Source organism: Leopardus geoffroyi, chromosome E1, assembly GCF_018350155.1.
Source record: "Leopardus geoffroyi isolate Oge1 chromosome E1, O.geoffroyi_Oge1_pat1.0, whole genome shotgun sequence".
In the NCBI taxonomy this organism is placed as follows: Eukaryota; Metazoa; Chordata; class Mammalia; order Carnivora; family Felidae; genus Leopardus; species Leopardus geoffroyi.
Genome location: NC_059330.1, coordinates 24,151,039 through 24,178,389, shown reverse-complemented (window position 1 = coordinate 24,178,389; position 27,351 = coordinate 24,151,039). Strand labels below are relative to the sequence as shown.

Below are 27,351 nucleotides of genomic sequence, written 5' to 3'. Positions count from 1 at the left end.
TGTCCCAGGCACTTTGACACGTAAAACCTAATTTTAAAGGATAAGGACTAGAGAGGCTGAGTGATTCACATAAGGCCACGCAGCAATCTAGTGGCAGAGCTAGAACTGGAATCCAGTTCCCAGTTTCCAAATCAGGGCTCTCTCCACTGAACCATCTGTTCCTGGCCAATAACTAAACCCACGTTTATTGCATGTCTATTGCATACCTACACTGAATGGCCACTAAGGTGCCCAATGAGAGCACATTATATGCAGGCTTTTAGCAAAGTTACAGGGTCTTTGCTTTGCAGAAGGTCACTGTCTAGTGGGCAAGTACGGACACCATCTCTGCATTGCCTTCCTCAATGTGAATGTCACCCTCTGGAGTTGGGCAACGTGGTAGCCCCGAGTAGATCTATAATGAATTTGCAAGTGCAGTAATAAAATATATACAAAATGCTATGGGAACAGAGAAGGCATGATTCATCCTACCAGGGAAGGAAATTCAGGAAAGCTGCCCAGAGGAGGTAGCATTTGGGCAGGACCTTGAAGGATATGTAAAAGAACAGAGAGCAAAAGGGAGTAATTTCTATATTCATCCCACACACATTTACTGAGCACCTCCAGGTTGCCAGAAGAGATAAGTAATTCACAGCCCAGTAGTGGGGGACAGACAAATCACCAATCAATTGCCATCGAGTATAAGCACAACAGTGGAGATATGCTTATGGTACAAAAGTGAAGATAACTTCTTTTGGAATAAAGTCGGGGCGTTGCGGCAGGGCGGGGGCTGGGGCATCTGGGAAGGCTCCCGGAGACACAAGAACTGAAATTGTGGGAAGGGAAATAGAAAATTTGCAGGCTGATGATAAGAGAGTTGGGAGAGAGGGAAAGGTGTTCCCAGCAAAGGGAAGGGCATGGGCAAAGTTACTGAGTCTTGAGGGATCATCCTGGCTTCAGATACCCAAGGCAGATCTGAAAGGCTTCAGTGTAAAACGCTGGGGTGGTGGGCAGCCAGGCGGGAGGTAGGATTGACACACAGGCTTTTAGGCAGGACCTAGCAGGTTTCCAGATGAATGGGGTGTTGGTGTGCACTAGGATTTAGCAGGCTTAGCGACCTCCTTTCAAAGCCATGCCCCAGATTGAGAGCTGGAAGAGAAAAGTGTGAGCCATAAATCCCCAGCTCCTCCTGCTGTGCCCAGCACTGCAGAGCAGGGAGTCTCCACGGCTCTCCAGTCCCACCGCTGCGACCCCGGCTAATCCAGCCTCCTGGCCCATCTGACACACACTTCCACTTAACATTTTGTTAGCGACTCTATAAACGAGCTCTCCCTGACCTTCAATCCCTGGCTAATTGCTGGTTTCATGTACAAGACTAGCTTAATTTTACGTGATAATTACCTGAGAGTGGCAATACATATGGCATTGCATGTTCGAAATGTCAGGCCTGGAAAACTACCAAGTGGCCGTAGTCGGGGGCAAAAGGAGGAGGCAGCTGGGTGGCGGGGGACTGGGAGAGGCAGACAGGGAATGAGGCCACGAGGAGAGAGGGAAGATGCCTGGTGCAGACAGAGCTCTGGAGAACCGGGGCCCCGGCCTGCAACGGGGCCCAGAACCCCCTGCTTGCCCAGCGCACCCAGGGGCACAGGCCACAGGAGCAGCACACGCATTGCTAAGTCACGCACACACGCAGTGGAGAAATACGGACCAGATCAGAGGCGCCACTCATATGTGCTCAGTCACCCGTTCACAAAATGCTCCCAGAACGCCTACCATGTGCCAGGCAGTGTGTGGGCACTTGTCTTGGTCTCAAACCCCCACTCCATTTGAGAAGGTTGGAAACATGTAAAGGGCACGTTTGGGTTATCACAATTACTTGGAGAGACGCTCCCAGTACTAAATAAGCAAGCCAGGAATGCTAAAAGGCTTGCAATTCCCAGTAGAGTCCCATCCAATGAAGAATCGCCCACCCCAAACCCAGTAAGAAACCCCCACAGCAAAACCACAGCCGCAGCCATGAAGAAGCCAAGTGGCTCCCACCTTCTTGGAGTTTACAGTCAGGGAAGCATGACCATGGACCACGGCAAGGGGTTCCAGTGTGTGAGATCCGAGTCAGGAAAGAAGACCCCAGAGGGGCATTTAGCAGGTGAACTCATAAAGTCCAGGGTTCAGAAGAGACCTCCCTTAAAAGGTGCTGTCTATGCCCCCAGTGTGTTTCCAATTCATGCCTAGAAAAGTGTTTGCCACAAAGTCAGACGAATACCAAATGGTGTCTGTGTGTGTGTCTATATCACAGGCCATACACCTGGGTGCACGCACACTCTATAGACAGATGGCTTGGGTTCACTTTTTTCTCATCATCCCACAGTACAGGACGAAGCAGGTGGAGTCCAGGGCCCTGGGTGGTGGGACAGGGGAGTATAGGCTAAGAAGGAGAAAGGGTGCCCCTGGCCAGCTGGAGGGGCCCTTCCACAGGAGGTGCATGTCGTGCACACCCACTCACATGCGCACCCAGTCACATGCACGCACGTGCACACACACACACACACAGGCCACGAGACAAAGTAAGACACACAATCCCCAGATGAAGGCGAGTTCTAAAAACCCCTTTAGCCTCTTCACCCGTAGAATTGTGGACTCCTGAGCTATGTTGGAGTAAATTACTTGCTTAATGAGATTTCAATTAACAAAAACAAATCAAAATCACTTTGGTAATTAAGCTGCTGTGAACCTTGCCAGCAGCTCTCCCTCAGACCTCAGATTTTCATGGGGGAGGGGGCCAGGAATGTGGGTGTCCACTTGGCAATGCTGCTGAGGCCTAAGCGGGGCCAGGAGCTCCCGGCCTCGGGGACAGTTACCCCAGGAGCCACAGCTTCCTGGAGCCATTCTGCAGGCACCAAAAAATGTGGGCAGGAGAAAGGGGCAGCACATAGCAGCCCAACTTTGGTTCAAACTGTAGCTCTGCCATTTGGCTGTGTGCAAGGACACATAATTGACCTCTCTGAGCCTCAGTTTCCTTATCTGTGAAATGGGGATAATAATAGTGCCTGCATCATTGGGTTGGGGGAGGATTAAGTGTAAAACAGAAGAGGGCTTGTCTCAAAGCAGAGGCTTTTAATCCACTTTCCCCTCTGTGGGGCCATGCCCCTCACAGGGCAATCTTTCCAACATTGAATCCCAAACCCCTTCAGGGCAGCCCTATTTCCTCGAGTTAGGTGAATAAGGAACTACCACAGAGGTCCCGTTGGAGGAGAGGTTTCTGCCGGGTTCTGCCCCACTCAGGCCCCTATCTCTGTCTATCAGAGCCAGTAACTCAGATCTAGGAGCTAGAAAAGCTTTTCTTCTCAAGTGGCCTGGAAAATACTCCTTTCCTTGGGTTACAAAATCACCCACACTTCCCACATGAGAGACCTGGAGAGTTAGTGTAAGTATCTGTAGCCACATTACACAGATGAGAAAATTGGCTGCAGAATTTACCCAGTGGTTAAAAGAGGGAAGAACAATTCTCAATTCTCAATTTAGTCTTGTGAATTTCTAATAGCAAACTTTTAGTTTTAATGGTTGAGTCACTGTTTGCTACCTTCATTCAGAGGGACTGAAACAGAAATTTGAAATTAAAACATTATTATTCAAAATTCGCAAAATTAAAGAAGTGGACGACATCTAAATAATTAAAGTTCTAAGTGATTTCTTTGGTTTTTAAAGTTTGGAACACTGATGCTTTTAAAGTTGTTAGAGCAGGGGCACCCGGGTGGCTCAGTCGGTTAAGCGTCTGACTTCAGCTCAGGTCATGATCTCACAGTTCACAAGTTTGAGCTCCACATCGGACTCCGTGCTGCCAGCTGGGAGCCTTGGAGCCTACTTCGGATTCTGTGTCTCTGTCTCTCTCTGTCCCTCCCCCACTCACGCTCTGTCTCTCTCTCTCTCTCAAAAATAAATAAAACATTAAAAAAAAATTAAAGTTGTTGGAGCAAAAACTGCATTAAGCTTTTTGGGAAAGGTATTCATGTTATGTGTATGGGTTTGATATATAAAACATATTTTATTTATATATAAAATGTAAATATACACACACCACACAAACGTTGTTTTCTCTGCGGTGGTTGAAATTAACAATGGCTTTGTGTTACGTGTTCATTCATTTGTTCAACAAATCTGTTTTCATCCCACATATTATTTTTTAAATTTTTTTAATGTTTATTTTTGAGAGAGACAGAATACAAGTGGGGGAAAGGCAGAGAGAGAGGGAGACACAGAATCTGAAGCAGGCTCTGGGCTCTGAGCTGTCAGCACAGAGCCTGATGCGGGGCTCGAACTCACAAACCACGAGATCATGACCTGAGCCTAAGCTGGACGCTTAACTGACCGAGCCACCCAGGCACCCCCATCCCACATATTATTTAACTCACTAACAGCTTTTTTAGTGCCCATGAAGTGCCACAGTGAACAAGCCAGATTCAAACCCTGCTTTTAGAGAACTTGTAGCTTGTTGATGAAGACGGACATTGGACATGATGCAGTAAAGTCAATGTTGCAGAAAAGGAAAGGCAGGGCCTTGGAAGCCTATTACAGGAAGGGTGATCTTGGACGGGGGGTTGGGGGGAGGGGATGTCTGCAGTAAATATTTGTTTTTTTGTAATTGGACTAAAAACAATTTATATATATTTTAATGAACCCAAGAGTCTCATAGCTAGTTGGTAACAGAAGTGAAAGTAAACCTAAAAGCTTTCTGGTTCCCAGGCAAGTGATTTTTTTTTTTTTTAATCCGACACCAATACCCTGGATAATTTGATCATCCCAATCTTGAGTGAAAAACATCCTAAAATGGACAAAGGAGATGCCTGACAGAGATGGCCCCACCATCTCTGTGTCTGTCAGACCAAGGAGGTGTCCCCATTCACACATCAGTGTCAGATAGAGGAGGTCAACATCCACACACCTTTGTCGGACAGAGGAGGAGTATGTGTGTGTCCGTTTGTCTGTGTCTGTGTGCATGTGCCACACAGGACTTGAGCTGATGGGTGTCTCACCCTCCACCATCTTTGAAGGAGGAGTCTAAACACTGGTCTCAGCAGCCTCACCCTCCCTGCCAGGCTGACCTCTAGCGTGCCCTTTCAACCCACACTGGGAGCCAGGCCCAGGGGAGAACCTCCCAACAGTCAGACTCTCCCACTCCCTAAGAAGTGTTAACCTTGCAGCCCTTACCCCTGCAGACCCCCCTGCCCTGGGGAGGGAGAGGGCAGGGTGCCATCCTCCAAGCATCCAGCTTGGGTGAGCACTGCCCCCGACATGGAGATGTCTCCAGAAGGGTAGTCCTCTCCCTGCCCAGACCTCACATATTGTATTTTGTGCTGACTTCAGGCAACCAAGAGAGGAGGACACAGAGTTAGTTGTACTTTCCAAGTAGCTGGAAACCCTTAATCAATGTTAATTGGATCTAATTAGCATATGTTAATTAATGATATTTACTACAAATTAAAGGTATGAGTGTTCCCAGAGGGTTTCCTGTTCATCCAATTAGTGCCAATTAGTTGCAATTAACACGTGTAAATGAGATTCCATTGAACCCAAAACAAACAGCATAGAATCTCTCAGATTCCCTCTTGCACCTTTTCAGCAGGCCTGGGAGCTGGGGGTGGAGGGTGAGAAGTGAGGATGGCAGTGGGGAGAAAGACCCACCTGCAGCAAGATGCTGACTCTGCCCACCAGGGAGGAGAGAAGGACAAGTCGAGCAAGCTGCTGGACCAGCCCGGCTGCCCCGAGGGCAGCCTCCTGATGCCTTGACCATGCTCTTGACCATGCCTTGGGCATCTCTGTACCTGCCAGGAGCTAACCCAACGCATAGGCATATAGTAGGTGCTCAGCAAAAATTGGCGGAATGAAAGGTTGGTGCCTTTGCATCAAGGGCCCATATCTTTAGAAATTAAGTTGAAGGATGAATTGATTAGGAAAACATGCAGTGTCCTCTTCTCCATAAGGTCTCCCCAGGGGCTCTACCAAGGAGCAAGATAGTATTTGCCTTGGGGCCCCTGCGTGGCTCAGTTGGTTTCGGCTAAGGTCATGGTCTCAAGGGTTCATGAGATTGAGCCCTGCATTGGGCTCTGTGCTAACAGTGCAGAGCTTGCTTGGGATTCTCTATCTCCCTCTCTCTCTGCCCCTTCCTCCCCCCTCTTTCTCTCTCCCTCAAAATAAATAAAGATTTTTTTTTAAAGATAGTATTTGCCTCTGTAACATCATTTGAATATAATCTGCATAGATCTGCAAAGATATTATGCTACCGCCAGTGTTGCCATTTCCTCATTTTATTTCCTTTTGGCTTAACCACTATCTGAGGCCCAAACCTTTGGCACAGTGGTAACTGGAAATAAAAACAGCCAAAAAGGGCTCCCATGGACAATGAAATACTACCCCAAATTCTCTACCACGCAGAACCATCTATGAGACTGTGATGTAAGATAAAGCTCCCAGTAAGTTGTTTATTGCTAACTCACTTTTGCTATACCAAACCATCCCTTAAAGTTGACCTTTATCATTTAAAAATATTTATTAGTCACTGTGTACCAGGGACAATTCGAGGGGTTGGGAATACAACAGTGAACAAATCATCTATAAACCCCGGCCCCTGTGGAGCCCATATTCCACTGTGTGTGTAATCCCTGCCACTTGGGATTTTGATGGATCCAGAGTCAGAAAGACGGGTTCATATCCCAGTTCTGCCTCTCACCAGCTGGGGTGAGGGGAGGGCCAGAGAGTTAATCTATGTGTGCCTCAGTTTATTTATCTGTATCATGGGTATAATAATACCTGTCTATTTTACAGTCATGTTATTGGATAATTAAGCTTCCTCTCTTGTCCCATCTTGGTGGGGTGAGGGCAGAATTTGGAATTAAGCCACAAGGAAGGTAAGAGAGGGAAGCAAAACTCAATCTGAGCCCACAAATCAAAGTCTGATTAAATTATCTCTACATCTGGAGCTCTGCATCCAGGCTGGCCACAAAAGTCCCTCCCACCTGTGCAGCACATCCTTACAAAGCTATTGCACAGCCAGCCTCTCACTCGGCACTCTGGGCAGGGAGGAAACAGGCTCAGAGAGAACTACTTCCTCGGTCATATGCAGTTGCTGAGGCTGGAGCCCAGACTCTTGGCTCCTTTTGGCACAATGTCCTTTATCCATGGCCTTTCTGAGTGATGACAGGCACGAATGGGGTCCAGAAAGGGTCACTGCAGCTGGCCAGGGGCAGGGACTGACCCACCCCTGCTGGGACAAGACTCCAGGACTCCAGCAGGCCTCCCCTGGGCCAGAGACCACAGTACCTGTAGCTTTTGTGTCCCTCCCTCACCATCTCGACTCTGCACTCCCATGGACTCTCAGGCAGGGTGTTTGACCATTTCAAATTGCTTCAGGGTCCCCTCTATAAAGCCAGAGAGTCTGCCTAGATAGTCTCTAAAACCCTTTCAGACCTGCTGTCCTAGGATTCTGGATATCCTCTGAAGAATACAGGTCTCACCTCTGCAGTACAAGCCTCAACTTTCACAGCTGATGGACAACCAAAGCAAGCTGTGATATACCTCTTCCTTCGGGGAGCCCTCTCACCAGTAACAGCCTCGGTCCCCCAATCCCCAGGGCTTTGCCATCACTCTACTTCATCCTCCACCTCCACCCCAACTTTCTTCTCTAGAGTGATGAACCACCAGAGATGGTCCCCCAAGACACCAGGCCTCGGAAAAAGTTCTCCCTCAATCTGATCAAATCCAAAGTCTATTTGAAGGCCCGTGGGAGGAATGGAACTGATTTAGTTTAATTAAAAAAAAAAAAAAAAAAAGGGGCGTGGGGAGCTTGGGTGTCTCGGTTGGTTGAGTGTCCAACTTCAGCTCAGGTCATGATCTCGTAGTTCATGAGTTCGAGCCCCGAGTCAGGCTCTGTGCTGACAGCTTAGAGCCTGGAACCTGCTTCAGATTCTGTGTCTCCCTCTCTTCCTGACTGCTTGCTCGCTGTCTCTCACTCTCTCTCTCTCTCTCCCTCCCTCTCAAAAATAAACATTTAAAAAATTTTTTTAATTAAAAAAAAAAAAAAAAGAGCTCAGCTGGGTTATCTTCCAGAAGCAATGTGTGATTGTGGAACAGAAGTCTGCACCAAAGCATCTTAGGGCTCAGTATTTCTTTCCTACCACTGTACCCCACCCCAGGGCCAGTAGGATATGTTGCGGGGGGGGGGGGTCTGGAAACAAGTGGAAAAGACTTTTTTCTGATTGCTCTTCCTTCCAGCAAAAAATAAAAGCATCACTATTGGATGCCCACCCTGTGCCAAGCATAGAGCTAGGACTTCACTCACATTATTTCCACTTAGAGAGGAGGGCATTTGCTGAGTTCATCTCCAGGTGCCCTGGCATCTTGGGCTAGGTCTGGAGAGCTTTGGGACCAATAATCAGCCAAAGTTGGCCATGAAAGCAGAGCAGGAAGGTTGCAGTGAAAGGTGAGGGAGGTGGCTGTGTTCCCACAGCCAGCGTGTGCACGCGCACACAGGCGCAAAAGCACACATGCCCTTCCTCTCTCTTGGCCAGATGGATGCAGGCTTCACTAGTCGACAGAGGATATAGATCTAGGGGAAGAGGCTGCCACTAGAAGTTTGAACGTAAGAAGCCCGAGATGCAGTGAGGTGAATTTTTAGCTTTCAAGGACAAGAATGTTGCCTCTAGACCAGGAGTTCTGGGAGCCCTGGAAACTCTGGCATGAGGAAAAGGGACACAGGCAAAGTGTCTGCTTTTTATCCCACTAATGCCTCTTGAGAAATGATATCTCTCGAAAGCCAAAGTTCCTCCGATGAGGCTTAACATGGCCACTTTGGAAAAAAACCCTCTGCTCCAGGAATGTAACAACAGAAAATAATTAAGGTCTAATAAGGTCAGTGTTCCACCTTAACACCTTTTCAGTTCCAGTTAAAACCTCTACTAATTTGCCAAGAAAAACCAGCCTCACTGGGGTCTTATTATTTGAATCACGTCCTGTCTCTTAATTTAAACGAGAGACTCACATAAGGATTTTTTTTATTTTAAATTACAATGCCGACTTTCTTCCAGTTGATTACGGTATATGACTCTCTGTTGGAAGGCCATTATTTTTTGCTATGATTTACAAAGCATTTAAAGAGAAATCAATGTAATAAATATTGAAGTATTGTAATAGATAATTCCATATATTTAACCAGAGACACAGCGCAGCCCTGGTCTGGGCATCCGGGAGAGGAGCAGGGGAAAAAATGGAGAGGGAGAGTGACCTGGTATTAACACGGAGAGTGACATCTCCGCCTTTCTCCTGGATTCATTTGCTGGGATTCACCGAGTGCTCTTCTGTACACTGGATGTGGGACCATGGGAATTGTGGGGTGCCCAAGTCATGTCCTCTGGGTGCCACACACTCTGGAGAAATCTCCCTGCAATGGAGAGGACGAAGTGGAGGCCGACAGAGCCCGTGCAGGGAGCTCTGTGATGGGAAGGGGGTTGGGCAGAGGGAAGAGGCCTCTGGGGAAGGGAGCTGGACAGGGGCCTCTGGGGAAGGGACAGACAAGTCAGGAAAGGCCTTCCCTAGCTTCTCCCCTTCCTCCCCTCCCTGCCTCAGCATTTCTTCCCTCTCCTTCCTCTTCCTCCTCCCTCTCTGGGCTGAGTGGTCTCTAGACCTCTGGCTGCAGCCAGTGTCTGCCAGCCTCTGAGCTGGCCAAGCTCAGCTCCATGCAAACAACCCAGCATTCACAGCCCAGGAAGCTCACCATGGGGGGAGAGCTGCGAAGGGGGAGATGGCGCCTCAGTCTCCACCGGTCCTCTCGTGCTCACCTCCCGGTACAGACCCTACAGCAAGGAGATGTCCACGCTCCAGGCTCTCTACATGTAGGGAGTCAGGTTTTGCAGCTTATTGCATCTCTCCGGGGCGCCAGGCTGGAGCACTGCATCCACAGTGCAGGCCAAGATGACTTCCCTGTCCGGGGCCTACTCTCCCCAGGGACAGGAGCTTTGGTGTCTCTTAAGGGCAAACTTTTTTTTAACGCCTATTTATTGAGAAAGAGAGAGACAGAGTGCGAGTAGGGGAGAGGCAGAGAGAGGGAGACACAGAATCCAAAGCAGGCTCCAGGCTCCACACTGGCAGCACAGAGTCTGACCCAGGGCTTGAACTCACCAACTGTGAGATCATGACCTGAGCCAAAGTGGGACGCTTAACCGACTGAGCCACCCAGACACCCCATTAAAGGCAAACTTTAAGCTGTCCTCCTACCTGCCTCCCTAATCTCAAAAAGTACCCAGGAGCAGTTCCTTTCCATCTGCCCCCTGCCCCATGGGGAGCCCCCTGCTTCTTCCCATCCTCCAAGGTTGCATATGGCTCACAGGTCTGTTCCCAAAGGGCTCTGCCCCCAGGTTCCTGGCTTGATTCAGAAATTCACAGCCACCAGTGAGGAAAGCACACATGGGGCACCAGCCTCTGGGGTGGCTCCCATAACACACCTCGAGTGCAGACAATATGCTCTGTCTGCAAAGCCATTAGAGTGCCATGGAGGTCTTAATAAAGATTTTGCGGTGTATACACTGCAGGCTTGCGATGGAGCATGGGTAGTGCTCACACACACCCGTACACACACGGTTAGCAGATCTCAGAGGAGGAAGATGTATTGTTCCTTGCCTTCCCACCCCAAGCCTGAACCCAAGCCCCGAGTCCCTAGCTCTGGACATTTTCCACCATAAATCCTAGGAGGGGACATGCAGAGGGAAAGGGAGCAGAGAGAAGAGATTTACAGCAAACTTGCTTCCTGACACCTCTTTGGCCCATCCCATAAAATAACAATATCACCAGATAAATCACACAATGTCTCAGGGGACATTACCCTTGTCCTTGTGGGGTCTTTGGTGGAAGTCAGTGGGTCATGGTCACAGGATTCCACCCACCTGTGTTCTCCCTGACAATATCAGTCCTGTACAGGATGGGGGCGGGGGGGAGGGTGTCACAGACCTAACCCCTGGAGTTTGGTGGGGGGGGCGGGTTGAGAATGGGGTGGAGGGTGGAGAGCACTGGCCATCATCATCCAAGATAGAGCGTGGCATGAACAAATCCCATCTCAAATTCCTAGCTGTGTGACTTTGGACAAGTTACTTAATGTCTCTGGGCCTTGGTTTATGTCTCTGTAAATGCAGGACATAGAATATCCCTCTGACAGGATATGTGTAAAGATTTACTGAGAACAATATATGTCAAAGTTCCTGGCATGTGCTCAGAATGTGGTTAACTACTGTAGTCACAAATGTCTTCCCTCACCTAGGATACAAAACGCCATGGCAGTGTTTCTAGCAGAACGGATCGAATGTCGGCCCTCTCCAGAGAGACATCAGGCTGCCCCCATTCCTTTTTGGCTGTTGTTTCCACGTTAGCCCATGACGTTAGAAAGGCAGGGCTCCCCTTTAACTCACAATGTGACTGTAAGCAAGCTCCTTCTCCTCTCTAGGCCTCAGTTTCCCATCTGTAAAGCAAAGGGATAGGAAACACTTGATCTTTAAGGCCCTGTCCATCATAACATCATAAAACCCAACAATTAGGACCTATTCCCCAAGAGGAGCAGGCAGGATAGAGGCCGCAGACCGTGAGCCAGCTAAGGTGGGCATGGGCATGAGGACCAGGAAGAAGCAGTCACCATCCTGGGAAGGAAATGAAGGGTCCCACCTGGCTGGTCTTCACAGCCCTGACCGCCACAAGCAAGAGACTGTGGAAACAGCCCAGGGCACTGATCTGTGGCCTCCTGGGGCTTGCCTTTCAGCCAAAGGGAGGGCTATGCTCCCAGAGGTGGAGCTGGGGGGTGGGGCCCCATCCAGACTCATCCTGCACACCTGGGGAGACCTGGGCTTCTGGCAGCAGGTGCAGCCCCCTAACCCCCCACCCTCCTCCTTCCATGGATCCTCCTCCTTTCCTTTCCTTCCTCTCTCTTCTCCTTCCTATGTCCCCTCTTTCCCTCTCTCACTGTTGCTTCTTAGTTTCATTTTTCCTTCCTTTTCTCCCCCCACTTCATTTCTTCTGTTCTCATCCTCCTCCTGGTCCTCCTGCCTGCTCCTTCCCTCCTTCATTTTCTTCCTTCTGGGTATGTTCCTACAGCCGAGGTGGCCCTATCCTGAGGGCATGAGCATGTGGGCGGCTGGGGGCCAGGGAGCTGGGAGGGGGCACGCTCTGGCCTGACCACCCCCCCCCCCCAGGGTCTCTCCAGACACAGGAGGATCAGGAGTTCACCCGCAGGGCAGCTGTCAGCGGCTCAGGAGACGGATGAGTGAAAGTGTAGGGGGTAGGGAGGCGAAGGTGCTGGGGAGGGAGCCGTCTTCAAATAAAAATGAAAGGAACATGCTGGATGAAATAATGGGGCTGTTTAATAATAAGCCCTGCCCAAGGCACCTCTGCCCCGGGATCCAGCCCTCCTGCCCCTGTCCCCGTCCCTGAAGTTTCCCTTAGCACAGAGGCCCATCAGTGTCCCTGATCCTTTGGGTAGGCCAGAGAGTAGGAGACCCCACACACACAAGTCGCCAGACTCCTGCCCCCTCCCACCCTTTCCACTGAGGGGCAGCTGGGATTGGGACCCCTGGCAACCTGTTCTCAGAGTGATATCTGGGAAGATTAGCACCCCAAAGCTGGCAGGCCTATTAGGAGGCCTTTGTGGGGGAGGGTGCTGGGGGAAGAGAAGGGGATTTTCCATTCTCCAAGCAACTGGATTACACAGTCAGGGGATCAGGAAAGAACTTGCTGCTTAAGCTGCCTCTTCACAGCCCAGCCTTTGCCCTGGCTCTCCGCCTCCCGCTCTCAGCAGGGATTTGAGCCAGCCTAGCCTTGCCTGCTTTTGACAGGTCTTTTTCGTGACCTGAGTCAGCCTTGAGGGCAAAACCAAGTCTCATCTCATCTCCCCCCCCCCACCCCCCAGAGCTGTGACACCACAGAGGGACTCAAAAGGGGTCAGCTAGCTTGCCACCACCTCCACCAAAGCTCACCTTCCATAAAGACCTCAGGTCTGGAGATGGCTCCAGAGGGTGTGGCTCAGAGAGGTGAGGTAAATTGCTCTGGGTCACGCAGCAAATAATGGGCAACCAAGATGGTCTCCTGACTCTGGCAGGATTTATGGGAGCACATTCTCTGCGAACGGAGCCAGCACTATGCCAGGGACCAGAAGGAGCCCTAGACTCTGATGTTCTCTCTCATTAGAAAAGAGGTTTGCTCATGAACTTTCCTGAGTCCCACCATGAGCTTTAGAGAGAAGGGAGCCCTGTTCCCATTTGGTCACAAGGACCAGACCAAACCAGGTGGTGGAGGGGAGAGGAGGGGGGAAGGAGATTAGGTGCAAAGAACCCAAAGTCTTAAGGTCTAGTCCCGGCCTTACCACTAACTTGCTGTGTGACCTTAGGCAAACCACCTCCCCTCTCTGAGCTTCAGTTTGTCTTCTCTGCCAAATGGAGATCACATCTCTTTCAAGATTGTTTTGAAGGTACTGGAAGAGCATTGGGCTTAGCACCTGGTATAAACTAGCTGCTCCAAATAATGGTGGAAGCAGATTTTTATTTCCTTTGCCCAGAGCTGTGCCCACTCCCCCAAACAAGAGGCTCGACTGCACATTCAAGCAACTGGTTCCTCCCACCGGGAGGGCAAATCCATCATGTTCAGCAAACTATCGCCCACCCCGTGTAAGGTTATTGGGGGGTCATGCCCCCACACCCTGTGTCCACTTTCTAGAAAGAGACCCAAAGCTCCCTATCCTAGCTCCATGTGGCACTTAGAGGCCTTTTGCTGACAAAGGGTCATCTCTGACCTTCCTAATGGCCTATGTTCTTTCCAGCCAGAAAATTCTATGATCCTGTGACCCCTAAAAGCCCTGTCCTGCTAATGGTTTTATGATCTTCCCTAGGCATCCTCTCTGTGCCCTCCCCAACCCCCAATCCCCTTTCAGTAGGTCCTAGTCAAAATAAACAACATTTATGACCAGAGCAGGATTCAAGGTCTGCATTGCAAACAAATGTGGAGTCCTTTGAAGGCGCCTGGGGAATCCATCACATCCTGGGGTGTGATGCTCCCCAGGCCCAAGGGGAGATGGGCCCTGGGAAGGGGCACAGGCGTGGGAAGCTGGGCTCTGGCCCTAGATTTAGAATCTGAGGATCTTGTGCTGTGTCTGGGGCCCCCTCCTTAGCACCAGGCCTGCTCTCCGTGCAAGGGAAATGAGGCAAGAGGAGGAAGGGGAACACGGCCCGAGGTATCTGCTGTGATCAGCCACCTTTCCCGCCCTATGTGCAGGCCTCTTTGGGGGCCAAGACCCGACCTGGCATGTCATCGGTGGGGGAAAGGGGACAAAACGAAAGAGAGGGGAAAAAATAAAGAGGCAAATGGAGAAATCGTTAGCAAGCATGGAGGAGAGGCTTCGAGCTGAACCCACTCAGGCCCCAACATGAGCTGCAGGGCCCATGTGGATAGTGAGGTAACAGTAGCCACACTGGAACGTCCCTAAAGAAAACTAGTCTAAATGCCTTCAAGAGAAAACCCAGCCTAGCCTTCTTCGTGAGCCAGCCAGCAGAGCTGAAGAGAGAGAGGGGGAGAGTGGGAGAGGAGAGAGAGAGAGAGAGAGAGAGAGAGAGAGAGAACCAGCCAGTTCTGAGTTTCTCTGGGAGGGGCCCAAACATCAACTTTGGGGAGTGCCAGCACTGAGGGAGAAGTGGAGGCCCCCCATCTAGAATGAACCCTCCCCCTCCCCCATCCCCAAGTGAAAGGCAGAGCCCCTGCCCCTACTCTCGTTAGCATCCCCACCTTGAGAAAGGGCCCACGGGTGGCAGCCCACTTGTCCCGGCTGTGCTTTCCACCTGCCATGTGGGTGAGGCGCCCCAGCTGGGCTCAGCCTCCTCTGACAGGTGCGGCTGCGAGCAGATTTGTTTTCAAGGGGGGACTGGCTCTGCCTGGGGAACGGTTGTTGGAGAATATTAAGGTAGGATTCCCAAAGGCCCAAGTCTGAGCGCAGCTTTCTAGGACACGCAGCTCAAGGCTTTCTTCAGCCACCTCACCAGCCTCCAGAACTGGGGCACGGGCCGAGGGGCTGCTGTTCTCTGACTCAGGGCTGGGGGAGGGAGAAAACTTTCCCCCCGGGGGGCCTGTGCCTTGTCATTTACCCTGCTAAAAATACGGTGCTGCTGGACAGGTTGGGTGGGGAGCTAGACATGAAATATGTGCAGGTAGCAAGGTACCTATCACAGTTATCATGCACCCACTTATAGCATCTGCGTATATGGCGTATAATTAATGTTTGATGAGTGAGAGAGTCTGAGAGATGGAAGATTGGAACAAAGATGGAGGGAAACAAAGAGACAACTGGAAACACGGGCATGAGTTTTTACAGGATAAATACAGTTTGTTCAAAAACGATCCTCTTCCGGAACTGAAAGATGAATGACTTTAATGGCTTTGTATGATCTCAAGCAAGTGAATTAGAATTTTCAGCAGAGTACCCTGGTGCCCAGCATGGTGCTTTATATATAAAAGTTCCCTCTATAGTGCAGAGTTTTGGGGCGAGACAGGTCTTAGAGAGTATCTAGGCCAGTGGGTCTCAACATTGGTTGAATATAGAATCACCTGGGGTGCTTTTAAAAAAATAAGATGCTGGGCACCCACCTCCAGAGATTCTGATCTAATTGGTCTGGGATGGAGCCCAGGTGTCTGTATTTTTTTTTAAAAAAGCTCCCCAGATGATTCTATTGTGTAACTGGGGCTGAAAGCCACTGGTCTGGGCCAACACTTCACTTTCCAGAGGCAGAAGATGAGGCCCAAAGAGCAGGTTACCTAGGCTCACACAGATAACTGGCAGCAGAAACAGGCCCCCAGAGGCCACTCAGGTGTCCTGACATTAAATGAGTGAATAAAAGATTGATCCCCTTTTGGAGGCATCTCTGCAGAGACAAACTACCCAACCCTCTTCTCCTATCCCCCACAGTTTCATACTATTTTCCTCAGAGGCCAGGCACACTGGCATCTTGACCCTGTTCCTCTGGCCTTCCATTCTGAAGGCCTCAGGGCTCATACAGGGCAAATGACCAATTCAAATAGCGTCCACCCTGTCTGGAACCTCCAAGAATAACAGGGCAGCTGTTACACCATGGCTGTATGGGGTGTCCTCAGTGTATACCCCAGAGCAGGGGTGTGTGTGTGTACAAATGTGCACAGGTGCACAGAGGCACGCTTATGTAGTCTTCTCCTGCATGTGGGCACTCATTCTTCTCGGTTCATGAGAATCTGCATTGAGAATGCTTACCTGTGTACATATCAATGCCCACATATGGGATGGTCTGCGTGTTCATATCAGCATCTGTCTATGCAGCAGCATGGGAGAACACACGTGTGAATGTACCAAAGATTCTAAAACGCTGGTATATGTCTGCATTATTGTGTACAAGTGCATACAGCTGGATCTACACTTATAGGATCGACATTGACACTTACCCGTGGAGGCCCGTATATGACAGTATGTGCGTGGCTGGCTGGCCACGTGAATATGTGTTCCTGGCAGTCTGTGTGTGCAGAGAAGAGGTTTCTGCCGCTCCCATCACATTTCTTCTAAGTAATCATTAGGAAATATATGTGTTGGAAAACTCTATCTTTCATGGTTAAATATATCTCGGCATACATAAATGAAACATGATATTGTGCCAGCTGAGATGCTACACATTAACATTGTTTATCACTGATAGAATTAAATAACCCATGCAAGGCCCTGGTAGCATTTCTTACGATTTTATTTAACACTGTTTTGGCCAAGCAGCATTTGGCAAATGCCAACCTATACACTGTAGATTACCGCAGCCAATGCGTAATTTGTAGGAGATCTATCATATACAACACACAAGAAGTACAACAGAGGAGCGTCCTCTAACGTTCTGACTCTCCCTACCTTTCTTTGAGTTCAACTTCCTCTCCTTCTTTCCCCAAACCTGATTAAGACCCATCCCTTCACACTTCCCTAGGAGGTCTCTACATTTGCAATAAGGACAGATAACATGGAGGGTGAGGATTTGGGGTAGGGGAAGAGATAACATTCTAAGACCAGGTCTTTGGAATGTTTCTACTCCTCCCTGGGTTTGTCAGAGGCTGACAGCCCCAAGCCCCAGTATGTGTTAAAACAGGGAGACCAAAGGAAGCATTTTTATAGGTTTTGCAGACCCTCGGGTTGACTGGCAAAGTTATTCATGCAGAATGAGTAAAAAGAGCACGGAACTTATCAAATTAGTAGTAAATCCTTCATTAAAAGATTCACAGAAATGGCTCCCTGTTGCTTTTTTAAGGGGAAGCTGTATCGTCCCTTGAGCCCAAATGAGAACAACCTCGCCCGTGGTTACAGGCCTGCCCAGCTCACCTCTCAGAATGTGTGCCGACCCATGGCCTAGGCTGTTGGCTAAATTATGAATGGCCTGGGAGGAAAGAAAACTCAAGAGCTGGGAAGGCTGGGGGTCTTCATCTGCAAGTCCAAACTAGAACGTGAATGAGAAAATGGCAGAACCACAAATGAGGCTCATACAAGCCGGAAATGCACGGTACCAGCCAGTAGGCAGCGAAAAGAGATTGCATTTACTTCCCAAAGATTACGAATAAATGGAACTTCTAGGTCTTTCCACAACTTGCAAAGGACTTCTTCTTTTTTTTTAATTTTTTTTTTAACGTTTATTTATTTTTGAGACAGAGAGAGACAGAGCATGAACGGGGGAGGGTCAGAGAGAGAGGGACACAGAATCTGAAACAGGCCCCAGGCTCTGAGCGGTCAGCACAGAGCCCGACGCGGGGCTCGAACTCACGGACCGTGAGATCATGACCTGAGCCAAAGTTGGACGCTTAACCGACCAAGCGACCCAGGTGCCCCACTTGCAAAGGACTTCTTAATCTCCCAGCAACCAGGGCCAAGGTCCCACATGGAACCCAAAAACCCTGCTCTGTTGTATCTGTTTACCATCCCTGGGCTTCATTTTAGCATGGCAATACTAAGACTGAGCCAAGGAACTCCCTCCACCTGTCTTCCTGTGTTCTAAGTTTCTCTAACTTCTCCCCTACTGAGATCCCCAAGGCCTCTGAGATAAAGAGAGCCCAATGTAGTTTGAACAGCAATTCACCCAGCCCCGTTCCCCAAATCCTCTGCCACCCCCAATGAAGCAGTCATCAGAACTATCTTTCCAGATAGCCCCCGGCCCCTCTCCACCAGCAGGGATATCAGCCAACCTCTTTGGGGGACAGCTGAAGGCCAGCACCAAAAAAGTATCGTATCGTCTTCACACCGCTGAAGTCAGAAAGTGGGCTCTCCGGAGGCTGGTGCCGTGGGCTGTCTCCTGAGTAAATACAGATAAAGAAAAGTTTCCTAATGTTTGGATTTAGAAGTAGGAATGGTGAAAAGCACCCATCAATGTATGCGCCTCTCCCCAACACACACACACACACACACACACACACTCTCTCTCTCTCTCTCTCTCTCTCTCTCATACACACGCCCTGTCCAAGCAGACAAATCATGAATCATCTCCGTGGCTGAACATTTTAGCGTTCAACAATATTCTCGGAGGCCCGAGGTTTTCAGGCAAATCCCAGGTCTGTGCACAAGGACACTGCATAAATCCCTCCCCTTATGAAAGGCCAGTCTGAGCAGATGGGGACCAGTCTTAAGTAAACTGTGGAGCCCTCCCTCCGTCCACCTCAGAAGGAACGGCAGGGGGCTGGCCCTACCAGCCCAGAGAGTGAGAGTGGCAGGAGCTGCTCATTCTGGGACTAACGTTAGCATCCCCAACTTATCTCTCTGAGGGAGGTGTCCGTTAGACCACACAATCCTCCCTCCCCTCTCACAAGGGGAAATCAGATCGTGGAAGTCAGATTGGAGAAGGCCGCTGCAGACCAAGCGGTGGCCAGAGTTGAGAAAGCAAACATGAGCATTGGCGAGAGAGCCGGGGGTAGGAGGAGGTAAGAGGCAAAAGGGGCCCCTCATACCCAATCGCTCTCCATGCTGAGTGTGGGGAAGTAACCTCATAGCAACTCGACTTTCTGAGAACCTGCTTCATTAATATTTATTAAACAAGAGACTTTCTTTTTTTTTTTTTTTTTTTTTTTTTTAAGAAAAAGGAAAGGCCAAATAATTAAACACTCAGTGGAGGTAGAGGATTCCTCCGCTCTGTTCTCTGTCTGCCCCCACCCCACCCCCCCACCCTCCAGCCTAGGCCAAATATGTGCACTGCTCCGTCTACCTCCCCAGCCCTACCCATCTCCCCAGGTGTGTCAAGAAGACATGAGGCAGGTGGATGGAGAGAGAGACAGACCCGGGCACCCCAGGTGCTCACCAGGAAATGCATGGACTGTGAAATTACACCAGGGCTGGACAACTTACCACCACACCGGAACCCTTGGGATACTGAAATAATTAACTTGCTAATCAGCTACACCTTGCTCTTCCCTTTCTTCCTGGAAAAAACCATCGCAGATCGCCTTCACATCAGGTTCCTATGTCAGTCACTTGGAGACAAACGATGCTTTAGAAGAAATATACTCTCTGCCTCCATGTGGACTGACATGCGTCATACGAAGTCAGGCCTCCTCTTCTTCCCCACCCCTTCCGACCAGGCCTGGGGGGCACACAGAGACAGAATGTTTCTGGAGGTGCCAGGTTTTTTTCTGTCCATGCCACAGAGCTTTTCCATCTCCGCTAAGCTTTCTCGCTTTCAGCCCTCTTTAGCCTGCTTGCTGGCGCTAAACAGCCAAGATCCATGTGGAGAAAAGAGGATTGATTAGAATCGTATAATAATCCCTGGCATTCGTCCAGCTTTAGCGTTTACAAAATGTTTTCACACATTATCTCATTCGGTCGAAGCTGGAAGGAACCTTAGCAATCACTTAGCCCAATTCATATGGGGAAACTGAGGCCCAGAAAGGCTAAATGCCTTCCCCAAAGGCCACAGCTCAGGACAGTGTGGCTGGGTCCCCCATGTTCATTGTCTAGAGATCCAAAGCCGCCTCTCATCCCCCTTGCAAAGAGGAAAAGAGCATGATCTCCTTTCTGTGCCACAGTGGTTATAGACCAAGAAATTTAAAAAAAAAATTGGAAAAGTAGGACCTGAGAATGAATAAAAGCAACTCTTGTAAAAAATGGTTTGAGGGGTTGGAAGTAGGGAGACTAGTCCAAGTCCTGAATGGCACATGTACATTAACACACTTCCCTATCTCTCTTTGTCCCCTCACCTCCCCCTTCTCTCTGGTTCAAAAATACGAACATGAACGTTATGCAGTTTGGGATCTAAGGCTTAATTCGAGCCACAGGTCCCAGGTGGGGGGAGGGCAGGGAGTGGGGCACTTTTCTTGGATTGAAACCTGGCATCCCCACCCTCTGGATTCGCAGCATGACGGGCTCACGTGTGCATATGTGTGTCCACCCAAGACATTGGATTTAGCGGTGAAAAACAGGCATCTTGATCCTTTCACAGATCAGATGATTTGCAAATTAATAGCTCTTTCCCCCTAAGGCTCTGAGGAGGTGGAAAAAAGATTTCTGATGAACAGGGGGAAGAAAAAGGTGGAAAAATATAAAATGGGGAAAGGAAGCACAATGACAGTGGATTCTGGAGGAAGACACTGCCTCGCGAACGGCACATGTGCGTTTGGATGTGGGTCTCTGCTTTTCCACAGGGCCACCTTGCTCCCGTGGCCCCAGCCTGTCGGAAGGGAAGCAGCTCCTTTGTGTGTTCATTTATTTCTAAGCCCAACTCTTTTCCCTCTAAAACTCCTTCTTCTCCCTGTTGAGCTGACCATGCTTCTGGATTTATGAAGAGAGATGTTTTAGCAGAAATCCCCCAGAGTGTCCCATCAGCCCTAAATCCCAGGCCCGCTCACCCCCCCAAGACCCCATGACACACAGCATGCCAACACGGCTTCCTCTTGCCTATGCATTAGCCATCCATTGTGGCAACCTGACATCTCTCACACATAAAACCGTAAGAGAGAAATAAAATATCTGTCTCTTGGCGAAAATAAAGCTTTGCCTCCCTCCTGATGTATAGGATATAAAATAAAGCCGCGGCTCCAATAGTGGCTTTTCCTTATGCCGGAGTTGCCTTAGCACACACGGAGACAATGAAGACGGATGGTTTGGGACGAGGCCCAGCCTCCTGGGGCCGCCTTCACCCTTTTTTATTAGCGTGTCTCCCCCCCACATCCCACCCCCGCCTTTTTCTTTCTTCCTTCACTTTCTTTTCTTCCTGATTTGGATTTGCCTTTTATATGCCCTTCTCTTTCTTTCCTCTGGAACTTTATTCCTCTTGTTCACTTTCTTTCTAAAGCATGACAGAGACAGGGAGAGAAGAGCCAAGTTTCTCACCTCCTCAGACATGCCCACCATCTCTCCCACCTCCCCCTTCCCAGACCCCCAGCTCTCTCAGGACTGCCAGCCCCTATGACGAATTCTGCTGTTACTGCTTGGGGATTTGCTTTGGTCAAATGTACAAATGTTCCCAAGGGACAATTAAGAATGTATTTAGTGGGGGAGGGGGAAGTGAATTTTTTTTTCCTGGGGAGCTGCCCTTCCCTGCCCCTTCTTCTCCCTAGGCTAAGCAGGTTATGGATCGCAGCAATTAATTATTTATTTAGCCCCTGAGGAGGGCTGCCACCTCTATGGGGTGAGAGTTGACATTCACCTCCCAAACCCAAGCCTCAAAGCTGCATCACCAAACAGACTATGGGCCCTGGGCCCCTTCTGGCCAACTCCACTATCAAGGGGTTGATCTAAGTCCAATACTCTCTTCACTGCCTCCTCCCCCAGCCCTGAGAACTGAGGGTACAATAGGAGAAATTAAGAGGGGCCCCTCCCCATGCTCACACACTGATGGAACTGTTCCCCTCACAGTCACTGAGACATGGTCATCTGCCTGCCTTCCCACACAATTGACGCTCTCTCCCATGGTGCACGGTGTCTACCTTTTTTTTTCTACTCTGTCCCCAGAGGCTTCATTCTTGCCAGGTGCACTGCTCTCCCCTGGGCTTCTGTGTCTCTCCACCTGTATCTGAATGAGTTTGGTTCTAGAAGCTTCTTCCTATCCTTGCCCCGACCTCAACTCTCCTGCCGATCTCCCTCCATCTACCCAAGGCTGCTTCCCAGCCCATTCAAAACTTCCACCTGCTCTACTAAGAGCTGCAGGACACAACCCAGGCTCTGGGGAAGACAAAGTCATGACAGAGAGAATGCAGAGCCTGGGCTCCTGGGGGAACATTGGGGCAGGGAGAGCCTTGGTGTTGCCTAAAGGTAGGAAATGTCCGGCAGAGGTGTAAGTGGGTGGCTTTCAGCCTGAGATTGATGAAGGGCTTCAGCGCATATGTGGACGACTCCTGGCCATCCCTAATAGGAGGAGATTTTCATTAATGCAAACATGGAGAGACTGGTGAGGCAGCAACATCTATTGAACTCTGCCCCCACAGAGGGAGGATTTCGAGCTGCCAAGTCCAGAAAGAATTCAATCCCAGTCCCAAACGTAGTTAGCTTTGGGGGTCCCCCCTCTTTGATATCTCTCCAGATGTCGGCACTGACCACCACCATTAGGTAAGGGGAGAGAGTCAATTAGTCAGAGGATTAATTACTCTGAGGCGCGAGCCCCGTTTGTCTTCCTTACCGGGTGTGAGTGTGTGTTCAGACACAGGAACACGGGCACGCACCCAAATACACATTGTTGTCACGCCGCTTAGACGTTTTATTTATTTGTTGGATTCCTGCCCAGAGCCGCTCACACGCTTTTCCACGGGCGCTGAGTCGCCCACCAAACACGCTGCCTCCTTTTCTCCCGCCTACGAGCGCGACTGTCACACACCCTCGCACCCTCGAGTCCCGCCAGATGTCCCCCCCAGCACCTGCGGGTGCTCGGCTGCGCACCTCTCCCTGCCCGCCGCTTTTTTATGTCGCCTGGGTGTGGGTGTCTTTTTGGGTCTCTTCTCTTTTCCTCTGCTCCTCCCAGCATTGCCCCCAGCGCCCCTTCCCTCCTTTTATCCCTGCATGCGTTTCCGCATTGCTTTTCTTTTCCCTAGTTTTCTGTCCTTATTCCCTCTCCCTGTCCCTCTCCACTCACTGCTGTCCCTCTCTCTCTCTCCCCTCCGCGACTATCAACGGCCGGTCTTTGCTCCGCGGCGCTGCCTTCCATCTGAGATCGCCACGCTTGACCTTGCCCGCCCCACCCCCCAGCCCCGGCCCAGGGTACCCCGCCCCCTCCCCAGCCCTCGTGGGAAGCCAGCCTTGTTTACCCAGCCAGAGCGCTCACACCGTGAAGCCCCGGCCGGATGCTGCCCTTTCCCGGCCCCGCGGTCCCCCACCCTCTCCCATCCCCAACTTGGAAGCCACCGCTGGGGCAAAGTGCACAGCAATCCAAGGTGACAAGCCCCCAACCCCAAATTTCTCACCTTCAGCAGTGCCCTGGCTCAGGGATCTCGGGCAAACCCCCTAACTTGGCTCTCTTTCCTGGGGAAAAAGAAGCTGAAACCAATCCCCCTCCTACTATGCCTTTCAGGGGAGATAGTGATATAAACTGTAAAGTGGTGCACACACGTAGATCATCACCAGGAGTGAGTGATGGAGTGAGATTAGGACAACCTGAGTCAGGAGCAGAGCAAAGGGAAAGGAGAGAGCTGGAGAAGTAGGATCAGATCCAAGGGCCCTGGGCCAAAGTTTCCCGTGCCCATCCGCGACGTCCTACCGGGTCTGTGCGCAGTTTGTGCGGCCTCCCGGACCACTCGAGACGACCCGCTCGCTCTCTCCTCTCTCTGCCTGCACCGGCGAGGCTGGTTGCGCCCCACTCCTACCGCCCCGCAAAGTTAACCGCCTAGAGTCCGCTCCGCCCCAAGCGCCTCCTTTCACGGCCTCGCCGCCCTTTTCTGGGGCTGGTGGGCTGCACAGTGAGTGAGTGGGCGAGGAGGGAAGCGGCCAGGGGCGGGCGCCGCTCTCGATCTACAGCAGCTGACCGTGCGGGGCAGGCTTGGGTTCTTGGGCCGCGCAAGCAAGCCACTCGAGAACGTCAGGGAGCCAGGCGATCTAGGGCTTGGAACCACGGAGGTCGCGGGAGGAAAGCCGACTGCAAGAGAGGGCGCCTTCAACCCTCCCAAACTGCAGGGCGGCTGGGGAGGGCTGGCAGAACCCCCTCCAACCCCAGCCCCCAGCAGGGTCCGGCCTCTCGGGCTGATCCTCAAGGCGCTTCTCAGAAGGGAGACTGGAACTGTGAAAGGCGCTTCCTGGCCCCTCTGGGGCCTTTTCCAAGAAAGCCTGGGGATGAAGTGGAGAGGATTATTCCGCTGCCACCGAGCGAAAACTCCGCCTCGAAACTGACCCTCACAGCACCCGCGCAGAGTTTACACGCCCTGGGGCGGTGTGCGTGGTTGTGGTTCTGTGCGACTTGGAGGTCCTGGCGTAGGAAAGCGCTGTGTACTTCAGGACGCTGGCAGGAAGTGTGGCGGTGAGAGTAAGGAGGGGAAGTTGGCGCTCTTCACGGAGCAGCCATTGGTTTAAATGCAGAGCTGGGCTGCGAGCCTTCAGAAGCGGCTAATTTGGAAAGCTGGGTCCGTTTTCTGTCCGTGTCTATACGACTAAATACGTTTTAAAATAAAAGCTCAATGGAAACGAAAAAAAAAAACCGCATTAATACAGAGTGCTGTCGCCACGGAGGCATTAAATCGGGACTAGAATGAGGAGCCAAGAGGCGCGCCTAGAGTTGCGCTGCCGGACTCTGTGGTAGCCGCCAGGGCTGGTTCCCGCAGACCTGTTTAGTGAACCATCTGGACACAGGGACAAACAGAGCCTGATGCCCCAGAGCCTGCATCCTGTCCTCGTCCTCTCAACTCCCCTACTGCGTTGGTCCCCAGCAGGGAGGGGCCCTCTTCCCCCCGCCTATGCCGAGGTCCCTAGATCCCTGCACCCCTAAACGGGTGGAGCAACCCCCTGCTGTCCACTCGAAGGGAGACGGCGGGCCTTGGGTTCAGGAAGGGCCGGCAGCCGGGTCCAGCTGTCTCCCCGTAGGTCCCTGTCGACCGCCCTCCACCCCCGCGGCCCCTCTGCTTTGCATGAGAAGGAGCCCAGCTGGGACGGGGGCGGGGGTTGAGCCACTCGGGACTCCGAGGCTTTAGATTCCAGAAAGGGGCGGTTGGGTCGAGGGCGCTGCGGCGAGAACCAGGACAGCTGGGGGGGGGGGGGTGGAGAGCGTGGGGATGGCTCGACTGGACCAGCCCCTCCCCGCGGGCCTCATCCAACCCAACGGGCTGAGGAGGCACCTCGGGCTCCGAGGGGAGGAGATGGGGACCCCTGAGCCAAGCAGCTCCTTGCGCCTCCGCACGTGCTGGAGCACTGGGTGCGAATCGGCTTGTCCCGCTGGGTCTGCCCCAGGAGCACGAAAACCCAGTCGGATCTCGCGAAGCTGGGCTGCAGGGTTAGAGAACTGCTCTCCCTTCTTACCCCTCCCCTGAGCCGGGCCCTGAGAGAGGCCCACAGCGGGGTCTTGATTAGAGAGAGATAACCAGCCCCAACACCGCCTTCCCTGCATCCGGGAGCCCCAGCCCAGGTGTGTGTGGAGGGGCTGTGGAGAAGCTGTTAGAGGCCCGGCAACCAGAGGTCAGGATGCGCGGAGCGCCAAAAAGGCGCACACCGCCTCGGCTTTGGCTCCTGATGAAAAGGTGAAGCAGGAGGCAAGGTGGAGGCTGACGGCGGCCTCGAGATTGCAGGGTGGTGTGGGCAGAAGCTAGAAGGCAGAGAAGGGGCGTGGGCGGAGCCCTAAAACTCCACTCCCACAGAGCGCAAACCAAATTCGCTGTAGCGGCTACCCGGTTCGTCCGAAGAGGGTATTCGGTTTGCTGAGACCTGGATCCCAGGCCCGCTCAGGTTCGTTGTAATTGCGTTTCAGCGCGCATTTCCCCCAACTTAGTCCCCGGCCTTTGTGTGAATCTGAGTCCCACACCACTAGTGGGATCGAAAGGCCAATTCCAAAATGCCAACTAGACCTGGCTGGCTGCCCGTCCTTATTTTCTTCCACGGTAGGGCTGAATGCGTCTTCTTAGCACCCCCCCCCCAACAAAACAAAACAAAAAACAAAAACAAAAAACGAGGAGCAAAAACACCTTCGCCCAGCCCTGACACCTTCAGACCTCAGGAGAAATCCCGGTTTGGCACAGAAGTAGTGCTGTCGGAAAGGAATTTGGAATTTGACTGATCTAGGCCAGGGAAACAGAGTGACTCTTGGAGGCTGAGGTTCCCAGGACCCGCACCTGAACCCCACATTTGGAATAACCGGCCCCGGGGCAGTGGTCCCGAGGGTCATATTCGGAATTCGGGAAGGAAGGGCTCCCTGAAGAGTGAACTACAGGGGGTGTGGTCTGCGGTGGTCTCCGGAAGCTGTGGCAAGCCCAGAGCCTGGAACGGGGGAGGAGGGGAGCCGGGCCCACTCTGCCCTCACGCTGCACACCCGAATCCATTGCAGCCTCTCAGTGCAGCTCCAGACGGAGCTTCCCGCTGCCACACCACCACCCACCAGCCGCCACTGATGCCCTGCGGTTTCCCGCCTAGTCGTTTGTTTTTTGTATGTAAAAGGTGTCTCCGGATCACAGTTTTCTCACAACTTCTCGCCTGGGTTGCAACTCCTCACCCGAGGCGCTTCCCCACCCACTCCTTTCCCCCTCCCGGGCGCCGCGCCTCCGGTCTCCCCCGCCCCCACCAGGAAACCGCCGGAATCAACTTTCCAAGACGGCGCTGCGGGCAACAGACACCCAGATCTCCGGGAGACCAAGACCCGTGGACTCTGGATGCACTGGGGGAAGAGGCGCTGGAGGGACCGGAGGAGAAGATTCTGCTGCCAAACGCCCTCCCTCCCCCACTCCCCCAAAGACGCACGCTGTGCTCGGGACAAACTTCTAGGCCAAGAAAGCGAGAAGGGGGGAGAGAGAGAGAGAGAGGGAGAAAAGCCCAACACCCGCTGAACTGCAAAGTCAAACAGTGCACCAGGGCCGCCAGGGCTCCCGGACCCAGCTGCACCCCAACCTTCAACAAGGCTCAACCTTAGATTAATCCCACCTTCCAATTGTAGTCTACCCTCCGCCTGCTCCTACTCCCGCGCTCTCAGTCCTTCCCATCGAAACCGAGGCCTTACCGGAGCAGGAGGGGCTCGGGCACCTCGCTGCCCGCCGCCCGCACCGCGCCCGGCCGCGGATGCGGCCGCCACTGATCCTCTAAACGCGGTCTCCCGGCACTCTCCCCGGCCGGGGGATGCAGAATGGTTTACAGAGGGACCGCGAGCCGCTGATTGGTCGCAGGCCGCGGTGACGTCGGCGGGCGCTGCATTAAGGCGAGGGGGCTTCCAGAGC

At 51.8% G+C, this 27,351-nt stretch overlaps 2 long non-coding RNA genes across 2 annotated transcripts; both read right to left on the bottom strand.

Annotated features, from left to right (window-relative positions):
• Positions 1 to 171: 171 nt before the first annotated feature.
• On the bottom strand, positions 172 to 27,262 carry LOC123603347. The gene is made up of 3 exons (XR_006714843.1): positions 27,138 to 27,262; positions 18,223 to 18,329; positions 172 to 1,128 (listed from the first exon to the last, which is right to left on the bottom strand). It is a non-coding gene; the product is annotated as an uncharacterized LOC123603347 (long non-coding RNA).
• On the bottom strand, positions 9,007 to 10,040 carry LOC123603348. Its single transcript, XR_006714844.1, has 2 exons — positions 9,743 to 10,040; positions 9,007 to 9,409 (listed from the first exon to the last, which is right to left on the bottom strand). It is a non-coding gene; the product is annotated as an uncharacterized LOC123603348 (long non-coding RNA).
• Positions 27,263 to 27,351: the final 89 nt, after the last annotated feature.